Genomic DNA, 13,307 nt, shown 5'->3' with positions numbered 1-13,307 from the left:
TTCAGGTTTCAGAGTAGCAGCCATCTTAGTCTGTATCCGCAAAAAGAAAAGGAGGACTTGTGGCACCTTAGAGACCTTAGAAACAAATTTATTTGAGCACAAGCTTTCGTGAGCTACAGCTCACTTCATTGGATGCATGCAGTGGAAAATAAAGTGGGGAGATTTAAGTAACTGAACACAGAACATTACCTGAGCTGTTTGGGAAATGGGAGAAGGGGAAAGATCACAAACATTTCGTGAGCTACAGCTCACTTCATCAGATGCATATCATGGAAACTGCAGCAGACTTTATATATACACAGAGAATATGAAACAATACCTCCTCCCACCCCACTGTCCTGCTGGTAATAGCTTATTAGATAATATTAGCTTAATAATATTAATAATTATTAATAATTATAATAATAATATAATAATTAATAATAATATTAGCTTAATAGATAAGCTATTACCAGCAGGACAGTGGGGTGGGAGGAGGTATTGTTTCATATTCTCTGTGTATATATAAAGTCTGCTGCAGTTTCCACGATATGCATCTGATGAAGTGAGCTGTAGCTCACGAAAGCTTATGCTCTAATAAATTGGTTAGTCTCTAAGGTGCCACAAGTACTCCTTTTATTTTTGGTTCCAGTTTTCACTCGTATGTTTGTTTTCATTGAAATTTTCTCACATCTCTCCATTTTATTATTATTAGCAGCATTGTGCCAGCCATGGGTGCATCCCTGAGTTTGCTTGTTCCTGGTAGTATGAGTCATTGCAATAAACATGATCCTTCACCTAGGAGCTCCCCAGGCTGTATTTTGTACATTTCTTCAGCAAGTGCCACAAAAGGAAAATGATGCTGATTGGGGCTATAAAGTGCTATTTTCATACACACATTAAATAATCACAGCAGCATGCTCACACGCATTCACCTGTATGTGGCATGCACCCACTCCAGACCTATGCCAACACACCTGAAACCTGCCTACACTACCACACACCAGTACTCTGCATCTCTCCCTCTCCCTCACACGCAACCTCATCCCCAGATCCTACTGTGATGAGCAGGGCTTGATTCTGCATTCATTGAAGTCAGTGGCACAGGATCAGCCCTTAAAGGGTTAGTAACTAAACCTGAAACCAAGGGAATTTGCCCAATTTTGGGGATCCATAAGGAAGGTTGCCATGATGGGCCCTAATTCTCAGTTGGGGTAAACAGACACACCTCCATTGACATTAACAGGATATGCTAGTGTGATCAGATGGCAGGATGGAGTATTTCTGTTAATTTAAAAATTACATCCCCTCCCAGATATTTCTAAACCCTGTAAATGAGGAAATGCTGATGCTTATGCCATATACTGTCCTTTCCTAGCTGCAGAAGTCCCTGCTGACTTCAGTGGGAGTAGGAGTCAGCCCGGGATCTTGGTTTTTAAAGTCCGGTGCATGTTGTGTCTCTCTCTTTGGGAGCTGTAACATTGCACAGACATGTGGAAACATAACATCACTTCATACAAAGTGCAATATATTCTAGAAGGTTTAAGAATTGGAGCTTCAGGACACAGGGCTTGAATCTGGTCTCACTTACACTGCTGTAATGTGGCTTACTCCTTATTTACACTGGTGCAACAGGCTCTAACTTAGACTGACACTAGATCTTGCAATACAGATTGCAGCTGCAAACCAGCCAAATAGCACTGTTGCATTCACTCACCTCAAATAGTTCTCAGAACAAGAGCTTGTTATCAGCCCTTTTGGGCATTCCAGTGCAGACGGTCCCTGCTTGCAAAACAAGCAGCTTCTAAGAGGGACAAACCGTGACAGCCTGATCCCTTTGGGCATGGCAGTCCTGTGTGACTCCTGCCAAAAGCAGAGTGTTCTCATGCCCTCCTGTCCCCCGGGGAGTCACCAAGAGGCAGATGTGGCTGCTGAACCCAAGCAAAACCTGCCGGCAGGATTGACAGCCTCGGCAGCATGGAGGTGTCCATAATTCATTCTGGCCAGCCTGAGATGCTTAGTCAATTGTTCTCAGGGTCTGTGTTTGTCACTGGGGAAGACGCCAGCGTCCTCTCTCCTCCTCGTGGGCCTCCCAGCTTTACATGTTGCAAAATGCAAGGCTTGATTATAGTCTTAAACACATCCATCCACTGTGTACATGATGTCATCGAATGACCACGCATGCAAGCATATTATACACACGCCATTGCTCTGTGAGGTTTTATTTAAGGGGCCGTACTCATGTAAGATAAACCGGAGCCAATTCAAAGGCCTCTCTCTATTGCAATGGTTCATGGATTCGTTTTTTAACTGAAATATTCTCTGTGTGAGTGAATTTAGTTTAATTGGTACTTGCTCTAGCGAGAGACCTGAAGACTGATGTCCTCTGTGGATATATAGAACAGAATGGGTGAGGGCGCTGCAGTCTGTCTTCATGCTGTCTTGCCAATCTGCCTCAACCTTGTCCTGGATGGACAATATTTAGGATTAATAATACTATTTAACCCTTATATAGCCCTTTCCCCATACAAACATTCACTAAATAATCCTCACAAAATCCTTAGGAGGTGGTAAGAGAAGTCTCAGAATTTTGCATGGGGGGAAACTGAGGCACGAAGCGATGAAGCGATTTTTCCCAAGGCCACCGGCCGGTCAGTGGCTGAGACACGATTGCGCTAGTGGATATACAGCACTGGGGTGGGAATTAGGAGACCTGGTTTTATTACTGTCTCTGCCACTTTGACATGCTGTGCCAGTCCACCTCTCTGTCTCTCCAGTTCCTCACCTGCTGTTTGCCTGACTTGTCCATTTATATTGTAAACTCTTCAGGGCAGGGACTATCTCTCACTATGTGTATGTAAAGCACCCAGCACCGTGGGGCCTTGATCTTAGCTAGGTTCACCAGATGCTATTGTAATATGAATACTAATAGCTTTCCCTACTCCATCAACTGTGCTGTACTCTGTGGGCAGGATAGCATAGTTCAAGCCTCAGGAGCTCACCCAGTCCTGGGCTTCTAATATGAGTCAAGCAGCCAGGTGGGCAGATAGTTGAGGGAGGTGTGGCTTCTGTGGACACCTGTGCACTGGGAACTCAGCTGAGACCCATCACACTCATTCCATAGGCCAATTTCCTGCCATGCTTGATAAGCTAGTTACGCCAGATGCGTACCTTTTCCAAGAGACTTAGGCCCAGATTTGTAAAGGTGTTGAGATCCTTAAAGGCTCCTTTATGCCCTAGGACTTCATACTTCCTTAAACTGGCTTGAGCTAAATCAAACTCCACTCAAGTTTCATCCTAACCATGGGACACTAATCTAAACCCTTGTAGGTCTAATGTTCGCCCATTAGAAGAGCTTCTGCCCTGTTTGTCTATTTTCTGAGCTGGTTCAGTGGTTTGGGATCTGTTTTGTTCAAACAGAGTGTATTTTACCCTGCTGATTATGAAATACACTGTGCCCTGTTGTTAATTAGCCTAACTGCTGAGAAACTCAGATTGGTTTTTAGACTGGGGAGGGTGGGGTGCCACTCCCGCCCCACTCGATAAACCTATAAAAGAGCACATTAGTGCAAAGGCAAGGTAGAGGTCCTCATATATAGGCTATGGGGGATGCCAGGCCCGGCCCGGCAAATATGCCCAAGATCAAGGAATTTACATCACAGGCAAAGATCTGTTAAACTGTCTTAGAGTTGAGTTCAGACGCTGAGGGGTTAGGAATAAGATCTTAGTGAGTAAGGGGTGGGGAATGAGGAAGACTGGGGATTTTTCCTTCAGGGAGGGAGATGGATTTAAGCCCAGACCATGAGCGTTGGGGCACTGGTTTCCTTGGCTGGGGTTCTAGAGAGGGTGATCTTCCTTGTGCTCTCTCTGTATTTGAAGTGGGATATGCTTTCAGATGCTGCCCATGGGCCCCTTCTCACACCAGGCAAGAAAGCTATCCGAATGCCAGCTCTGCCACGCATCGTGGGCCTACAAGTGGAAAGACAAGAGTCCCTCTGGTTCTATACCTCCCATCCTTCCCGACACCAAAGAAAGGTGTTCATCTTTAGTTCCACTGAGACTTCCTCTCAACTCTGGCCGCTCCAGATGTCCCCCATCCCTTTGCTTCATTGTCATCTCTAACGTTTTCTCCCGGCTTCTATTTCCCCTTTGGCCTGTACGCCAGTGTAACAGGCTGTGCGAGGGGCAGGGCAATGGGGATTCGAACCCAATACGTTTAAGGGGCAAAGCAGACATACCCAATCTGCTCCCTTCCAGGCTAACACAGCTGCAGGATAGTTTGCCATGCACTGGCTAGAGAATGGGATCCTGCATCAGTGATCTTAATGATGTATCTCACTTTCTGGGGAAGCCTTGCAAATGGTGTGTTACAGAGATGGCTTCTCAGGGTGCCCAGGACAGTGAGTCATCTTGTGATACTCCACCTCAGCAAGAGAGAGAATTGCTTGTGCTTAACTGGTTATCAGCTCCCTGACTCCCCATGCCCCCCCTCCCCCATCTGTTAGCCATCCAAACAACCGCCTCAGGGCTCTGCCAGCCCTGACCTTGCCTTGCAGGTAACAACAGATGCACTCCAGTCCCTGAGCTCCTTGAGAGCGGCCCCCTGTAGTATGGAGCCCCCGTCACTGGCCACTCTCAGAAATTACCAGGTTAGCTGTGCCCAAGGGAATAATTCACACAACTTGACTGGTACAACTCTGGATCAGGTCCTTTATAACATCACTGCACCGAGACATAGTTATGATAGATCATCAATTCATCATCAAAGGCTAAGAGCGAATGACTACGGCTAATGGAAACAGCAATGGGTGCATATAACCAAAAGTACAATGTGCTTCTTAGAGTCCAAACTTAAAGTTAACAGGCTAAAACCCTTGTCTAAATCAGTTTCTCACCTAACACAATGTCCTAGCATCACCCACCAAGGTGGCGGGGATCCACCTTTCATGAATGCAAAAGGAGCTTGCCTTTTTGCTTCCTCAGTAAAGGATCCTTTTGTTATTCCTTATATTTCCCAAAACTCAGAGTTTTGTCCCCAGAGCCAGGACAACCCTCCCCATGAGGTTCATTTCCTGCCGTGCTGGCTGCAAGTGTTCTTCACGTACTCATGTTGATTTCATATGCAAAATGGGCTTCTACTGGAGTGGTTTACAATGCTTAGTGTATGAACCTAGGCAGACAGCTGAATCTGCATCCTTTGGTCTGGCAAAACCTGGTTGTCAATTCTGCTTGGGACATAGCTTCAAAAATATATTTTCAGCACACAAACACAAGTCCTTAATGTACCTCACCCATACGTACCTCTCCTAACAGTTATGGGGATCATCATGACACCAGCTTTTATTAGACACCTCATAGGACCCTTCGTGGATAAATACTATGAACGCAGCATGTTAGGCGTAGCGAGTTTGTCAGGCCTTGTAGGAGTTGCTGTTACAGAACAGTGAACGCTTTGCCAGTTGGCATTGAGGGGTTTTTAGAGTCACAGTTACACCGTGAAGAGAGGAAAAGCGAAAGTCCACCCACCTTCTCTCTCCCTCGTTCTCTGCCTAGGTACATATCTGGCCAATCTCCGTAGTATCCTGATGCCTCCCAAACTGGGAAAGAAAGCAACAAGCAAACTTTACCCGCTCTCTTTTCTCTACCTGCAGGGGGAGCTAGGAAAGGGAACTGGGTTTTTTTTTTTGTTTTTTTTTTTTTGTCACCTCTTTTTCTCCCTGCTTCTTTGGCTCTCCAGCAGTCCCTTATGGGTGTGCAGCCTGCTTGGTTGCTATTGTGAGGAAGTTAAGAGGCAAAAGGCAGCTGCTTTCAGTTGCTGGCTGGAAGCGTCTGAGGAGCAAGAAAGTGCTGAATTTTCAAGGGGCCGGGATGTTTGCTAGAAACACTGGAAGGGTAAGACGCTGTTCCTGTGTGTATGGTACCTGGGCTGAGCATCTTCCCACGCTGAGGGCATTCTGGGCTGAGTGGGGCATGTTACATTAATGTAGCAGCAGGGCTGGCAGGCCAAAGCTAAGACCCCACATCTGACCAGAGCCCTGGAACTCTGGGCAAGTTTCGATCTTGATCAGAACTTTGCAGCTGTTTCCTTGGGCTGACCCAAAATTCCAGGCCTCACTCCCAGGTTTGCAGAAGTTTGGATACGGATGTGGATCCAAAGGTTCCTGCTCTGTCTCATCTCCAGTTAAAATGAAAAGCATTACAGGCTGAAAGGGGAAAACCTCACAGTGTTTCGGCGTGCAACCCTGCCGTGGGTGGGGGAAAGGAACGTTCAATCACATGCTGAATGGGAAGACGTTGAAAGGAAATGAAAGCGAGATATATCTCCCTTTTTCTTTTGCTAGTATCTTTCTCTTTTGCTGTTGTGCTTTCCGTATGCAAAGAGCAGCTCTCTACTGGTTTGGGGGAGAGAATTCTGACTAAGCAAAATACCCAAGAAAGAAAGAACGCAGAGTGTATGAGACTCCGTCTCAAACAGCCGTCATGAATTCATGCCCAGCACTGCCCCGCTCCTCTACTCACATGACTGAAAGGTGCAGTTCTTGGAAAAAGGAACCATAACTTGCCCCGTATACTGTACCCCATGCTTACCCTCCCTTCCCATCTGATAAACACCAGGGATCCTTTTAGAGCTCCTTTCTCTCGCAGGTTTGCATCATTTCAAATTTTTTCTTCCTGATGCTAAAACTCATGGTGGAATTTAAAAAAAAAAAAAATCTCTGTGCGCTCTGTTCTTTTCAAGGGGTTATTGAGTCCATGGGACTTAATGCGGTGTATCTCCTTCAAAAGCCCCTTTTGGCTGGCAAGGTGGCATGTGTTTAATGGGGCTTCTCAAAGGCTCGGCTTAATGTGGATTAGGTCACGGAAGCTCTGGCGCTGAACAGAAGGGGCTGTTCTGAACGGTCAGGCAGAGGCGAATGTGTCTCAGAGATGAGCAAAACTGTACGAGACTCGGAAAAGAAAGAACGAGATGTGGAATCGTAGAAATCAGCGATGAGCATCCCACAAGCACATCTAGTCAGTCCCCCATCAGGGCAGGAATGTTCAGAACATTTGCAAGGGCTAATACAGTATTAAATGGACCGACCAGGAGGGCGCTTCCTCCATGTCCTTTGGGAGACTAATCTGCAGTCTAAAACATGTCACTCTCAGGAACTTTTTCATTAGACAGCCTTTATTACCCTTCCCTTAACATCTGTATTATTGTCACTCCCTTAATCACATCTCATTGCTCCTAGTAATTGCCCTAGGTGCCATGCTACGCAATTCCTCCCTGTCCTGGACATTGGCAAAGATGTAACTGAATGCTAAATGACCCTCTTTAACATAACCAGGAAGATCATCCTGCAGGGGGAGATCCTTTACAAATACGCAGAAAACACCCTGAATAAGTTTACACCATTACTACAACTCCCCTTTTTTCTCTTGGATCGCTGTCCGTTTGGTAATTTATGTTCCTGTTCTTTTCTGCAGTGGCAACAGGTTCCCTTCCCCCTCCTGCTTCTACAAGGGATGTTTACTTCAGGGGATGTGCCCAGTCAGTGACATTTCAGACCCAGCCTCTAGATCCAGATTTTTTTTTTAAATAGAGCTTTATTTCTCCCTCAACAATAAATAGATTCTGGTGGGAACAGAAGAGCACAAGCCTGTTTTTGGCACTGGGCTAGGAAACCGCGCTCTGCTCCCTGAATGAAGGAAGGTGGTTGAACTGGAACAGATGTGGGCTCCCCATGGAAGGATATTGCACACATTATCTCCGCAGAGACAACATTTTTATTCTGAGCTTTCCCAGATTCCTTTTCAAAGCGGCTGTATATTGTGCTATTGAACTGTGTCCACCAGGAAATGTGCGTAATATTCTGAGCAGGAACTTTTCATGGGATCGTATAAAAGCATACATTCCCCCCCCCCATGCCTTATCCCTACGTCTAATTATAACCATATTTCCACAGACTTATGAAAGCCACAACTGGCTGTGGGATCGCAATGCACCTTCCTGCTCAACCCCAACCCAAAAAGCCATCAACAGCCCCCTGATTACAGTGCTGAGGGCTCGGTGCGATGAGAAAGAGACTGGATCCTTAGGCTTCCAACACGCACATGAGCCTGTGGAAAATCAGTTTTCCTTATTTCATGTCTTGGTGCAGCCTTCAGTCCAGCCACTACCAAATGCATCTTTCTGGCCCTAACGTGAGCTGGCATGAGGGATCTATTCAGGCTGCCCAGAGAGGAGAGGGCTGCGTGGGAAGATGGCAGAAGGGGAAGCTACTCACCACAGGGATGCCTAGTAGGGATGGGTTTGTGCACGGACTGATGGACTCAGATGTCTAGGGACCTGGGAGTCTTTTCTCATGGGGCCGAGCACTCATCTCTCCTTAAGAGGTCCCTGCAGCCTTCACCTCAATTTTCATAAGTGCTTTAAGTCACCTCTTTGGGGAAAGGGGTGGAATCAGGTGAACTAATTGCCCAGTTTGTGTATTTTAAGGTGATATGTTTGCATCATTTCCCTTATCAGACTGGGAAGCTGCTGGTAGCTGGATCACCTCCCGAGCGAGTGTTTAGTAGAGTTGGGTCCTGAGTCATGAAATCCAGACCTGGGCCCAACCCCCCACCCCAAAAGTCAATGGAAACTCTGTATCAGCATTCTGATTCAGATCCGATACGACAGCGAGGAGCAGCAGTGTGAGATAAGATAGATCAGTCTCTTATTGACACGGGTCTGAGATACAAACTTCAGCCCTGGATCCCGACCGTGGTCCAGACCTCCCCCATGTTCGGTGCAGGAGGCTTGGAACTGGTGATCGAGTTTGGGCCCCTCTCTGGTGCACACATGAATGAGCGAGGCCTGGAGAACAAAGGGTGGCTGCTGATGTGCACACACTCGGTTTAATATTAACTTCGGCAACGCACATCCCAGGGGAATCGGGCGCAGGCACCTGAGCCTGCCTCTGCCACCTGCTTTCAAAGCTTTTTTTATGGCCTTTTTACTCGGGGTTAAAGATAAAGAGATGGGAGATCCATGACCCCAGGAGAAAACTCGGCTGTGTGAGAAAATCAAGCATTGCTCCTGCCTGTGCGGTAGTTGCTTTGTGGGGAAGCAACCTCCAGAGCTGTCAAGCCATCACTTCTCACTAGCTCTACACCCAGAACCTGCTACCTGGGAGACCTGGAGCAGAACTCACGTCTTGTGGCATTTGCTGACACCGTTCTGTTCAATAGCTTTGAATCGCAGGCAAGCTTACAGGACTTTGAAACCAGGACTACAGGCAGTGAATGCTGCCAAGCTGGGGTATAGCAGCTTGCCTCTTTCAAAGCACCACACCTGGGTCTATGTCCTTCCGACTGACCCCAGTGTCTTGTGCTTTGTTTTGTCGGTTGGGTGTGGACCGATTGCTCCACTATTCTGTCATGCTAACGACTTATTATTATTTCTCTGCCTCGCTGACTCAAAGATGTATGGGAGAAGGCAGGAAAACCCAGGTCTTCAAAACTGTCCCTGCAGCAAGCCATAATAATCCCAAAGGAAAAACAGCTCCAGAGCTGGGATTGTGATTGGTTATTTTCTAAAGAGGCTGGGTGACAGCTGGTTAGTCTCTGCCACGCACAATTCAGTGAAAGAATAACCTCGTTTGTCTGTAATAAAACAATACGAAGAAAATAACCCTTTGAATTTCCATAGGTCAGTTCAGCTGAAGACCTGCAAGAGGTTGGCAAGGTTTAATGGAGCCGCACTGCGCGCCAGGGCGGTCGGATAGCTACCACCCTCACTTAGAGATGGGCAGACTGAGCACTGAGAAGCAAAGTGCCTTGTCCAAGTTCTCTCTCTGGCCTCGTCCACCAAGCAAACTTTTATAGCCCGGCTTCACAGCTGGTCGTACAAATGCCTGCACCCTGTCTACACTACAGCTCCTTCGCGGCTCACGTGACTGGCAGCGAATTACAGCTACCAAGCTTGCCAGCAGAGGCAGCTGGTAAGTCAAGGCCAGAGCGCAGAGTAGTACCCCGGTCCCCTGTCTCTGCTCTAACTACTAGGCAATATACCTGGCCTTCAGCAGCTGGTAATGGGCTCTAGTTACTATACAAAGAAAGGAACAAGCTACTGGAGGATAGAGAGAAGCACAGGGTCACTCAGTCCTTTGTTTCCCTCCCTCAGCTGTGCCCAAATTTTGGCCAGGTATGGGCAGTTACATTTACTACCATTCCCAGTGATTATCCATCAGAGCTTTAAATCCCTCTATGCTACCTTCCTTGGCTCTCCCTTCTACTCTGCTGAGCCTCTGCTGGGAGGGGGTTTCTCTGCTATCCAGCCTAACTCACTTGGACTCCAGTTCTATCACCCGTGTCCGCCTTCAGCTGGTCATCTGGGGCCTGATTTGAAGAGCATTGTCATTAACGGGAGTTCTTCAAGTCAGACCCCAAGGCCTGCAAGGTTCTTGAACCAAAGACGGTCGCCTCGCCTCGTGGCTTATCTGGCTGCAGAACAGGCTGAAAGTCTGGGCTCGGGAGCCCCAACTCCAGCCATGGCAGCCCCAGGGCTAGTCCCTGGCATCTGCAGTGAAACCAGTCAACCCACTGCTGGCACTGCTGCGCTCATCCCGGGTTCAAGCAGGGGTTCGCTGCACCACTGCAAAAGCAGCATTGCTTGTCTATGTGAGGGTGTCACCAGGGCAACCCCCCCCCCCGGTGTGATTTACCTCAGACGTTGGGCCCCATTTCTGCCGGGGACAGGAACATCCCCAGCACCACGCTAGGTTCCAGATGGGGGTCTGACAAGTGCCCTGCTTGGTGACAGTAGTCTCTCTGTTGGTTTGTGCTTGGCCCCGTGCTGATACATGGCAGTACCTTGCTGGCCCTTTGTTTCATCACTGCCATGTCCTGGCTGGCTGGTTCGATGATTCGTGATTGGGAGCTAGCTGGGGTGGCTCGTAGACTAGCCAGCCGGGGTCCCAAGAGAAGTGGCCGAAAACCCATCCCAGCTCCCCACCCTTGGGAGCTCAGGGCAGATCCTCAGCGGGGCTCTGGGGCACAGCTCTGTCGCAGTCAGGGGAGCCAGGTTGATTGACGCCAGCTGGGATTTGGCGTTATGAGTTCCTAACCCTCCCCTTCTTTCCAGGAGAGTTCCCACTGAGCAGGATGACACGGCTCACCCTTTGCCCTGCCGGACGTTTCCCCAGCCCAGGAAGCATGAGGCTGATCTGGAATATGGTACTGTTCGCAGAAGCCTTGCCCAGGACTTGGCCTCTGGGCAGGTAGTGGAGGGGGTGAAGAATGGGCCTGTGGACACATCAGGCTGCCACAAGCACCCGTCCTGCACCATGCAACAAGGAGCATTGGATTAGAGGAGATGTAGACCTACCTATTCTAGCACTGAATGCACCCGCCTGCCAGCACAGAGTGCATCCCTTCCAGCAGGAAGTATCAGCTGTTAAACTTATATTACGCTTTGTATTAGCCCAAAAGACCAGATTAAAGTACTAAAGTTAGTGCATTTCCCATTTATTACCCCTATGATTTACTATCTAAATATTGATAACAGCTGAATACATTGCTCACAGGTGCAGCTCATTGGGCCTCCACGCCTCCCTGCCTCTGAGATGCCAGATCTCAGCCAAGCCCAGTCAAACTCTCCCATGGGATGGGCTCCGTGCCCTGCCCCCATGCCACCTTGTGCTCCCCAACTTTGGCAGTGCATGGCTTCACCCTTAGCCCAGCAGGATGACACAAGTGACTTTTTAACCTCTTGACCTTTCTCGTGACTGTTTGGAATCGTCTCCTGTGCAGAAAGGGGAAGGAAGCATCTCTGTTTCCCCAGCAAGACTCGGTAACCTAGCCCCAAAGGTCAAGTGTATTTTGAAAAGTTGTGTGCAGCTTTTCTCTGCTTGCAAAACTCTTGACCTCTTACGAAAGGCCCTTGTCTTGCAAAACTGATGGGTTTTGGGAAACCTGCTGGATATCAAAAGGGAACTCACAGGTCAACGTGAGTTGTCTGATCAGTGTGGTCTAGTGACTAAAGGAGGTGAATGAGAGTCAGGACTTCAGGGTTCTGTCTCCAGTTCTGCTACTATCTGCAGTGCCTCAGTTTCTCCATCTGTGAAATTGGGATAACAATACCTGCCTCCCAGGGGGAAGACTCAATTAATTAATATGCGTAAAGTGCTTGCAAATTCTCAGTGCCTGTCCATGGTACTTACCTGGGCCCCATTGCTGTAGCTGTAATAGCTAGGCACCTCACAATATTTTTTATATTTCTCCTCACAACTCCTCTGTGAGGCAGGGCAGTGTAGTTATCCCTGTCTTACAGATGGGGAAACTGAGGCACAGAGTTGCCAAGTGACTTTCTCAAGGTCACACAGAATGTCTGTCTGTGGCAGAGCAGGAACGTGACCCCAGGTCCTAGGCTAATACTGTAACCATTAGACCATCTGAGTACTCATCAGCATCAGCCTGCTGCAGAGAATTATATCCCCTCGTCTTATGTGTGGGCTGAGTGAGAACTGAGTCAGACTAGCACCTTCTGGTCTATCATTCTAAACTCCTCCCCCTCCCCCCAGCTCCTGTAGAGATTATTTGAGATGGGACCATGTTGCTAAACCTAAAATGTTTAGCTTTAACTTTGTCTAGTTGTGTCTCTTGCCTAATTCATTTTTCTCTGATGTTAGGGTAACGGCACTGATTTGTCTCCGTTCCCACACCTCTCCCATCTCCAATTCATTCTAAGTGTCATTCACTTCCCAATAATTGTTCTAGCTTCCAAAGGCAACTGGAAAAGGATAATTTCTTGTCATTCTTGCATCTCTGTGTTTTTGCCATGAAAGAACGATTTTTGCTACACAGGCTGGATTTCTGTGCCGATGTTACCACTTTGGACAAAAATCACAAAAAGCATTCTCCTCCAAGCCAGCAGAATTCATTTATTTTAAATGTGGAAAAACTGCTTCGACTGGTGAAAATATATTTCACCTAGGACACAAATTGCAAAACATTTAGGAACTTGATGCAATGAACTGGTTATAGTGTGTGTGTCTGTGTGTGTCTGTGTGTGACTGCTGGATAAAATCAGAATTGTATGGCTGTGTGTCATAGGTCCTGTACTGCTCTGAGCAGAAGGTGATTCTCCTTCAGGAGCACAGCTTTTGCAGAGGGAGCATCTGAGTTCTATTCCCGCTGCTGCCATGGAATTGTGATCCCTCACCATGTTGTACAGCACAGGGACAACTGTGAAGCTCTCAATAGTCACAGGTTTGTGACAATTTCTTTGCATTGCAGAGACACATGAAGTGAACATGAATAGCTTCACGCAGCTCTAAGTGTGAAATCTTCAGCTCCATGTG

This window comes from Lepidochelys kempii, chromosome 16 (genome assembly GCF_965140285.1).
Source record: "Lepidochelys kempii isolate rLepKem1 chromosome 16, rLepKem1.hap1, whole genome shotgun sequence".
NCBI classification, from domain to species: Eukaryota; Metazoa; Chordata; order Testudines; family Cheloniidae; genus Lepidochelys; species Lepidochelys kempii.
This window is presented reverse-complemented; position numbering follows the sequence as displayed.